The sequence below is a fragment of the Rhipicephalus microplus genome, chromosome 8, assembly GCF_043290135.1.
Source record: "Rhipicephalus microplus isolate Deutch F79 chromosome 8, USDA_Rmic, whole genome shotgun sequence".
Lineage (NCBI taxonomy): Eukaryota > Metazoa > Arthropoda > Arachnida > Ixodida > Ixodidae > Rhipicephalus > Rhipicephalus microplus.
This window is the reverse complement of record NC_134707.1, coordinates 85,245,419-85,256,087: the sequence shown is the minus strand read 5'-3', so window position 1 is coordinate 85,256,087 and position 10,669 is coordinate 85,245,419.

Genomic DNA, 10,669 nt, shown 5'->3' with positions numbered 1-10,669 from the left:
TCAGTCCGTATGCATTTGCCGTCCAGCAAATCTTCCAGAACCAGTTTCTTCGTCCGCTCCTTCGAGCACTGCACAAACCAATACGGTCACTGTTTTAAATGTGGATGGCCTCCACACTACGTACGAGCCCAGCATCGTAGTTTCAGTGGGCGATGTGCCCTTGTCATTTCTCGTGGACACTGGTGCCTCAGTCTCTTTAATCTGTGCCGCTGACTTTCACAGTCATTTTTCCAACATTCGGCTTTTGCCTTCACACGTCGTTCTACAAACATATTCCAAGGGAACGATCGATAATTAAGGTCAATTTACAGCTCAGGTCTCCCATTGCAGTCGCACTGCTTCCATTACTTTTTATGTAACTGCCAATGGCAGCTCGCTTTTGGGACGTGATGCCATCGGGGCTTTGTCCATCAACATCGATGGTGCGTCTATGACGTGTGCTCAAGTCGACGTCCAAGATGATCTTCCGGCCAACGGGCCTTCTGAATTCCACCACCTGTTCACCCGTGAACTGGGTTGTGTGCGCGGTTTTGTGCATAAGGTGATGCGTCGACCAGGTGTGTGCCCTGTGCGTGCCAAGCTGCGCCGCATTCCTCTTCTTCTCCGTGAGCAAGTCTCTGCGGAACTGTCTCGCCTTCAAGCCAGCGGAATCATGGAGCCTGTCTCTGCTTCCGACTGGGTTTCTCCACTGGTCGTCTTCAAGAAAAAAGATGGATCCCTTCGACTATGCGTCGATTTACGAGAACCGAACAAGGCAATCGTCGTAGACGGTTTTCCACTTCCTCACATTGAAGAACTGCTTCATCAGCTCTCCGGAGCGGTATGTTTCTCCAAGCTGGACCTCGCGTCCGCTTATCACCAAGTTGAACTTTCTGAGTGCAGTGGAGACTTGACCACATTTGTATCGCACGAAGCCTTGTTTCGGCTTCGCCGCGTGTGTTTCGGGCTTGCATCTGCCCCTGCAGTGTTTCAGAAAATGATGTCAATTATTCTTAAGGGTTGTAATGGCGCCCTTTGTTACTTGGATGACATTTTGGTGTGGGGACGTACTCGCGAAGAGCACGATGCTAACTTGCATACTGTTCTCTACCGCATCAGTGAATGTGGTATGAAAGTTAATAACAAGTGCATTTTTTCTGTGAATGAGTTACAACTTCTAGAACATAATGTCCGTTCCCGCGGCTTGACACCTGTTGAATCTAATGATCAGGCCATTGTCAATTCCCCACGGCCTACTGATGTTAAAACCTTGCAATCTTTTTTAGGTATTGTTGGTTATTATGCCAAGTTTGTTCCTCACTATGCTGATGTTGTTGAACCACTGCGTACTCTACTTCGTCAAGCACAGCCTTTTAACTGGTCAGCTGAAGCTGAGCAGAGCTTCTTGCAAGTTAAGTCAATACTGACCTCAAAGCCAGCTGTTAGTATTTTCAATGAGAAGCTTCCCATCGTCATCACGACGGATGCGTCCGATGTTGTACTGGGAGCAGTGTTGCAACAACTCAGAGCTGATCAGCTGAACACTATTGCTTTTGAATCTCGTACATTGACCCCTGCTGAACGCAGATATTCAGTAGGTGAGCGTGAAGCTCTCGCTTGTCTTTTTGCCTGTGGGAAATGGCATGTTTACTTGTGGGGCCGGCACTTCTCATTACGTACAGATCACCAAGCACTAGTTGCGCTTATTTCTGCAGGATCCGAAGGCCGCCGCCCCATTCGCAATTCCCGCTGGTGTACCAAACTCATGTATTATAATTTCAGTGTTCAATATTGTAAAGGTTCTAATAACGTGGTTGCTGATGCACTGTTGCGCCTTCCTCTTCAGATACCGGTTACTGAAGAGCGGGATGAGGAAGTTGTTTCATTAGTTACTTCCTGCATTACTAAAGCTGAGCTTCAGGCAGCTACAGCTCCAGATTCCACTTTGTCTCAAGTTCTCAAATATTTACGTGAAGGATGGCCTTCCAAAGGTGCTCTTGCTTCTGAATTCTCGCCTTACTTCACAGTCCGACAGGAACTGTCTTGTGTCGAGGACTTGCTTTTCCGCGATGAACGCGTGATTCCCCCTGCTTCTTTCCGTAACAAGCTAATACAGCTTAGCTTGCCCATGAGGCCCATCCAGGCATTGTCCGCACCAAACAGAATCTCAGAGACAGGTACTGGTGGCCAGCCTTACACCCGTGACACACGGGCAAAAGTAAAGTACTTTGAAGTAAACCCCTTTTGTCGCCTAAGGGGACCATTTGCAGAAAGGAGTGGCGCTGATGACACACGGCACCAGACTACTACTTTAGGCGGTGCCTCAGAAGAACGGTGCAGGAAAAATGGCGCTCTTTGTGGAAGCAGCAAATTGGAAATATTAAAAAGAATCTGCGCATGTACATCACATTCAGCGACGCCGGAGCATAAAACCGTTTTTTTTATTGTCTGGTGGCTTATAATGCGCATACTTGTAATTTTCTTACGCTTTTTTGCGTTTTTAGCAGCAAATTAAGTTCGTCTGGCCACTATGAACAGTCGGTGCTTTGCTGTTTTTGTTTTTTGTCGTGCTTTTTACATGGCTGCGTCCAGCTGGGTCAGTGACGGTGTGCCGCGTTTCATCGTGGTCCTGCGATGTCTCAGCGCAGAGACAGAGATAAAGCAACAGTTGAGGTGGGCCTGACTCTTGTCGCGTTCGGCTCCATCGAAGATGAGCTAAATGCTGCGAAGGCAAGAGTGATGAGCCTCAAACAAAGATTCGTCATAAACAGATTCATTTTGACTGCTTCCGCACTGTCCCCCCGAGCCATAAACCGCGAAAGGTTGGCCTATGTGCGCAACGAACGCTGGTTCGAAGACACATTGCCGTTATTAGGCGACGGCCACTTTAAGCAGTGTTTTCGAGTGAGCCCGACACAGCAACTGCCGCTGCCAACCCTAACATGATCGCGCTAGTGACATAATACAGGCTATGGACAGACTATAGGCCTTCACTTTTCAACAAATCGCACAGCTGCTGAAAATGAAAACATTTTCTCAGCGCAAAAAATAGTGACAGGGCACCGCAATGTTGCGACACGTTTTCTTGTATCGATAAATTATGCACACTGTATGCGAGAGTACTCGCTTCCTGCCAGAAAAGTAGATGCGGGATCTGCTTTTACAAAAAGGATCTTTGTCGGGAAGGAGTTACTCCTTTGTCTTGTGTCACTGCGCCCGAACGCCTTTCCGAAAGATGTCCCCTTGTCTAAAGGACTTCAGGGGTGCCCGTGTGTCAGGGGCATTAGACAAGCAGGTTGAGCATGCAGTTTACAACTGCCATAGATGTCAGGCAGCTGACAAGTCTGCCAAACCTGCATTTTCTCCGTTGCAGCCAGTCCAGTGGCCTGATCGGCCTTGGCAGAAACTCGGCATGGACATCATCGGTCCTTTGCATAATGTTCCGCAAAATTCCCGGTTCATTGTTTCTCTCATTGACTACTATTCCAAATGGCCAGAGCTTTGTTTCGCACATACGGTTACTTCTGAGGTCATCATTGAGTTTCTGTCTTCAATCTTCAGCCGGGAAGGGTTTCCTGATGCCATAGTTACGGACAATGGTCCACAGTTTCAGTCCCAACATTTCGAGGCTTTTCTTTCACAACGAGGAATTCAGCACTTGAGGTCATCAGTTTTCTATCCCCAATCAAATGGCCAAATCAAGTGCTTCAATCGCGTTCTGAAGGAACATATCCAGATCGCCCAATTAGAGCACCGTCCCCTCAAGCAAGTCTTGACTGAATGTTTAGCTTCGTAACGGTTCACACCACAAGGCACCACTGGAGTGTCGCCTGCTCAACTTCTCCACGGTAGGCAACCGCGAGTTCCTCTCGGCATAGTCTCTTTGCCTCATAACATAGCAGTGTCTTCTCCTGATAAAATTCGTACCAGGGTTTTTTCTCGTCAACGAGCAATGAAAAAGTATGTCGACACCCGTCGAGGTGCAAAGCAGTCCAAAGTTCGCACTGGCGATCTACTCAAGGTTCGTGTGCCAGGCAAGCGCCCCAAGTATCGGGGTCCTTACAAAGTTATGGGCCAGGTTAGCCCCACTTCTTTTCGCTTAATTGATGGTAACATCTGGAATGCTTCATGCCTTGTTATTTTTCATACGGATTCGCCTTCAACACCTAAAAGTCTTCCTCATCACGTTCCGTCCACGCTTTTCAACTACGCATCAGACTGTTACATGTGGCCTCCATGTACAGGCATTTCTTCTTCAAGGGTGGAGGACTTACCAGGCGGTGTCGCTGGTTCAAGTACACCAAGTCATACGGTTCACTTCGAACCTTCAAATATGGCTGAGACTGTTGAACCGGACTTCGGTCCGCAAAATTCTTCCGAAGGTCATGCTGCGAGCTCTGATGAGACCGCAAATTTTAACGCTCGTTCAGAGCCTTCACAATCTTCCACTGCTCTTGATGTGTCACATCAGAGCAGAAGTGACCAAGGTGCAGAGACACCTGATTCTACACCCAAAAGGGCCCGCCCTAAGCGGAAGCGGCAGAAGCCCCGTCGGATCGAAGACTACGTGATGTAGAACTCTTGTTTCGAACAGTTGTGTACACTTTTTTTTGTTTGTCAGTGCATTTTCAGGACTTGTAGTGTGTGAGTTCGGTGTGCCGTGCTCTGAATTTTCATGTGTTCTAATGTACATACCTTGTAAAATATGTTGGTATCGAGCATGTATATATATATAACCAGTGTATAGGTGTGCTTTTTTCGAGGAGGGGATGATTGTTGTGTTCTGGGTTTTCAGTTTCGGTTTCGGATTGACATGTGAGGATGGCGGGGGGCGCCACTCTGGCATCGAGGATTTCAAGGCGACTGTAAAATAAACAGTGTGTGTTGGGTAACCGTGGAGTGCGGTTGTTGTGCTTGCTTTCGGCGCTTCGCGCCAACCCGCGTGTTCGGGAAGGTCGGTGTCCTCGCCGGCCACGTACGTCTCCGTCGGCCGTCTTCTTCTTGTTCTGCTTCGTTGGGACCAGCCGGCCTCCAACACAGCATGTATACGTCAATATGTTTCCCGTAATCGTCATTTGTGAGCCGAACTTATCGAGTGCAATACGACTCTCGGGATACGAACCTTTTATGTCATCTACTGTTACTTAAAGCAGCAAGGTTCTGGTGTACATTCGCCGAGACCTCACTTACATCCTTCAATCTGTACCACCTCATGACGGAAACCAATACGTGTGCTTAATTAAGAGTGAAAAAGAGGAGGCTCAACATCACTGTGGTTGGCGCATACCTATCACCATCAAGCCGTTTCGATCAAAAAAAGAAGACTACGAGACATCATAGCGTTAACTCCTGACCCGTGTGTTATCATTGGGGATTTTAACGCTCATCATACATCAAGGGGATCCTGGGGGTTGAGCCAATGCTGGGTGATTGGACCTTTAAGGCCCCCCAGCGGCGGCAACACACCCCTTTGGCCCCGGCTTCACGTAGACGGCACCCCTGGGCTGACCCACCCAGGGGAAATCGGCAGTCGCCTTTTCCTATCTCTCTCTCCCTACATCTTCGTCTTTATCTCTCACTTTTTATCTGTCCTGTCTTCTCCTCTCTTCTGTTTACTTCCAAACTTCCTGGCGGCTAGGGTTAACCCTGTGCAAATAGCCTACCTTGGTCTAGGCGCATTGGGTTATAGTAGCGTTGTACGGCTGGCGTCTGCAGGTTTTAGCATCCGCAAACTTGTAGCGTCCCCTCGTTGGGCTCCGTGGTGGGTGGCCGCCAACGCTTCTGAAGAAAATTAAACTGGCATACATAGAGCATTTCCATTAATAAGTGATCGTACCGCCTTAAAGCGCGTACGCACCGAAGACTTAGGATTTTTCAACCGATCAACTGAGAATTTCCCCCATTTTCATGTTATACTTAGTGAGATAAGCAGCAAGCAAGCCAGAACTGTATCCCCCTTTGTAGTAGCCAGATGTCTCACAGAAACTCTAGGAGCCGGGTACAAAGTTACCAAAATGGCCAGCGGAAACCTCCTTCTTGAAGTTCGAGAAAAAGAACAGTTTGAAAAGCTACAGAATCTTTCAACTTTTGGTGACACTTCCATCACTGTAACGCCACACAGATTCATGAACACAACCCGTGGAGTAGTATCTGATGCTGATTTGCTCGGCTTGACTGAAGACGAACTTCTGGAGGTATGGAAGAGTCAGAATGTGACCAATGTACAAAGGATCACCATTAGAAGAGACAACAAGGTAACACACACAAAACACCTAATACTCACGTTCGCTTCCAGTAATCTGCCAGAAAGTATTCAAACAGGGTACACTAAGACGTAGATCAGACCATACATACCCAACCCACGTCGTTGTTTCAAATGCCAGAAGTATGGCCACGGCTCACAAAGCTGTCGTGGTCACCAAACTTGTGCACAATGTGGAGTGTCAGGCCACAACTCTGACAATTGCGAAGAACCATCACACTGTGTGAACTGTGGCGGAAATCATGCCGCATACTCACGGTCTTGCTCATTTTGGAAAAAAGAAAAAGAAATTATCATATTGAAAATTAAAGAAAATATCACATTCAAGGAAGCAAGACGAAGAGTGTCGCCATTTTATGGCGCTACATATGCTGATGCGGCGCGTCAGGGGGCAACGCCGCACCAGCCCTCGTCACTCCTTCGGCCAGCGCAGAGCGAGCCGACGGCTGTGGCACCTGCCCCCAAGGCGGCAGTAGTTCAGTCTACTCCGCCGCCTAGCGAATTGAGGCCGGAGACTCCAGGGTCCTCTGGTCTCAAGGCCTCCCCTCACCAGGCGAGGCCTAAACTCCGAGCCACCAGCTCGCATGTTCGGGCAAGCAGTGCCTCTGGGGAGGCAATGGATACAACGGTACCCTTGGTACCAAAAGAGCGGCGCGCCTCCTTGGAGCGCGTTAAGAAAAATAAGAAACCAATAACGGGGCCGGACGACCGTCCTGCCACCTGAATTAACGAGCTCACTCCACACACAGCAGTATCTACACACAGCAGTATCTCTCTTGTTTAAATATGCAGACAGAAATATTATAGTGGAACATCCGAGGCCTTCTTCAAAACCTCGATGACTTACAAGAACTCCTCCATGAACACAATCCAAGAGTGCTGTGTGTACAGGAGACACCCTTAAAACGAACTAACACAAACTTTTTACGTAACTACATAATCTTCCGAAAGGATAGAGATGATGCCATGCTACCATCCGGTGGTGTAGCGATTATAGTAAGTCAAGGTATAGCATGCACACAATTACCCCTTCAAACTTCCCTCGAGGCGGTGGCTGTCCGAGCAGTTATTCTAAACAAACTTGTCACTATTTGCTCTTTGTACATACCTCCGCATCACCGTCTCGAAAAACTTCAATTCCAGTCTTTAATCGACGAACTACCTGAACCTTATCTGGTCCTTGGGGACCTGAACGCACACAATGGTCTGTGGGGTGACTCTCGCTGTGATGCCCGAGGTCGTCTCATTGAACAATTCCTCATTTCATCGGGTGCTTGTCTGTTGAATAGGAAAGAGGCAACATACTATAACCTTGCCAACAAAACTTACTCTTCCATAGACCTCAGTATCGCATCTCCTTCACTTGTACCATTACTTCAGTGGAAAGTCATAAATAATCCATACGGAAGTGATCATTTCCCTTTAGTTTTGAGTACACCAATAATAAATGAATGTCCTCCACATGTTCCCAAATGGCTGGTAAACAGAGCCAACTGGGAACGATTTCAAAAGCTTACTCACCTAAATTGGACTGACATATGCGGGTTAGGCATAGATGAAGCTGTGCAGTACTTCACGGCTTTTCTTACTGACGCAGCAACCAAGTGCATTCCACAAACATCTGGACTGCCCGGCAAACAACACGTTCCGTGGTGGAACACTGAGTGCCAGAATGCGCGAAAGGAACAGAACAGGGCATGGAGGTTGCTGCGGAACTCGCCGACAGCGGAAAACCTTGAGAGTTTTAGGAAAATAAAATCTCGAGGCAGAAGAACGCGTCGGCAGGCCAGAAAAGAAAGCTGGCACAAGTTTTTATCAGGGATAAATTCATATACACAAGAGGCTGAAGTCTGGAACATGGTTTGTAGGGTAGCAGGAAGACAAGTACACTCACTCCCACTCGTAAACACACAGGGCGATAGCCTGGAAGATCAAGCGAACTTCCTCGGTGCACACTACGAGCAGGTGTCTAGCTCGTCACACTACACTGAAGCTTTCCAAAGACACAAAGCAAAGATAGAAAAGCAGAAACTAGAATCCAAGTGCACAAATTACGAGAAATACAACCAACCTTTCAACTTAGCTGAGCTACAAACATCACTAAACTCTTGCAATAATTCCGCTCCAGGCTACGACCGTGTCACATACGAAATGTTGAAAAACTTGCCGCTCGAAACGCGAAAAACTTTACTCTCTTTAAACAATGCTATCTGGCTTTCAGGCACCATCCCTGCTTCCTGGAAAGAGGCTATTGTTATCCCTATTTTGAAACAGGGCAAGGACCCTTCCTCAGTTTCAAGTTATAGGCCCATTGCACTAACCAGCTGCGTTTGTAAACTTTTTGAAAAAATGATAAACCGCCGACTTTTACATTTCCTTGAAACACACAATCTGCTCGACCAATTTCAGTGTGGGTTTCGGGAGGGTAGATCCACTACCGACCATCTGGTGCGTATCGAGGCACAGATCCGAGACGCTTTTGTCCACAAACAATACTTCCTCTCAGTGTTTCTCGATATCGAGAAGGCTTACGACACAACATGGCGTTTTGGGATATTAAGAAACTTGTCTCACCTGGGTGTGCGCGGTAGAATGCTTTCCATAATTGAGAGTTACTTGTCCGATCGGAAATTCCGCGTCCGTGTGGGCAGTACTCTCTCCCAAATATTTGTGCAAGAAACGGGAGTACCGCAAGGTGGTGTACTTAGTTGTACACTTTTTATGATAAAAATGAATTCCTTGCACCTGTCCATCCCCCGCAGCATGTTCTATTCCACATATGTCGATGACGTCCCGCTTGGCTTTAAGTCATGCAACCTAGCAATGTGTGAGCGACAGGTTCAGTTAGGTTTAAACAAGGTCTCCAAATGGGCAGAGGAAAACGGATTCCGGCTGAACCCAGGAAAAAGCACGTGTGTCTTGTTCTCCCGAAAGAGAGGCATGCACTCAGAACCCGACATTGAACTGAACGGCCAACGTCTGTCTGTGAATGCGGAGCATAAATTCCTAGGCTTAATCTTGGACAACAAGTTGACCTTCGTACCACACATAAAGTATTTAAAAACAAAATGTTTGAAAGCAATGAATGTTATAAAAGTGTTGTCACGTACTACGTGGGGTAGTGATAGGCAATGCCTCATGAACCTCTATAGAAGCCTTATTCGTACCCGCTTAGATTACGGGGCCGTTATCTATCAGTCAGCCACTCAAAGTGCCTTGAAAATGCTGGACCCCGTGCACCATTTGGGCATCCGCCTTTCTACGGGTGCTTTTCGCACCAGCCCCGTAGAAAGCCTTTACGTTGAGTCAAATGAGTGGTCGCTTCATCTGCAAAGAACCTACATGTCCTTTGTATATTTCCTTAAGGTGAAAGCAGACAAGAGGCACCCCTCATACTCTGCTATTAATGACTTGGCGAGCTCCATTCTTTTTCATAACAGGCCTTCAATGAGGCAGCCCTTCACAGTTCGCCTGAAGGGTCTAGCTGAGGACACTGGAGTGTCACTCGAACACAGTTTAATGGCTCCTGTAGCATACCCGCCACCGTGGCAGTGGCAGACTAGAGACTGCGATGTGTCTTTCCTAGAGGTTACAAAACATGCACCTATTGCCCATATCCGAACACACTTTCTGGAACTTCAACACAAATACACACGTCCTGAGTTCTTCACAGATGCCTCCAAGACTAACTCCTCTGTGTCCTACGCTGCTGTCGGCCCATCCTTTTCGGATGCTGGCCCTCTACATCCACGCACAAGTATCTTCACAGCGGAAGCTTACGTGATACTGGTGGCAGCTAAACACATCAAACAATTACAAATACAAAAAGCAGTAATTTATACAGACTCCCTCAGTGTGGTAACGGCTCTGCACAGTCTTAAAAAAACAAAAAAACCCAGTCCTTGTCTCACTTTACTCCATTTTGTGCACACTCTACACACACAAACAACATGTTGTAGTGTGCTGGGTGCCAGGGCACCGTGAGATCCAAGGCAACGTGAGGGCGGATCAGCTCGCTGCATCCGTCCATGAGAGCACCGCCATTACATCTATATCAATCCCGGCCCTTGATCTTATGCCGTCTCTCAAACTAAACCTCAGGAACTACTGGCAGAGCAAGTGGGATACACACACACAAAACAAACTACACGTTATCAAGCCACACCTTGGCCATTGGCCACCAGTATCAAAATCACGTCTAACAGAGGTAACACTAACAAGACTCAGGATAGGACACACATACACGACACACACACATCTTTTATTCGGTGGTGATCCACCATTGTGTGATAAATGTGGTGAGACATTAACAGTTCTTCACGTTTTAATTCAATGTAAACATTTAGACACTCTAAGAAGACACCACTTCCCACTATCCTACCGACAACATATACCTTTACACCCTGCAATGTTCGTCGGTAGGGAACC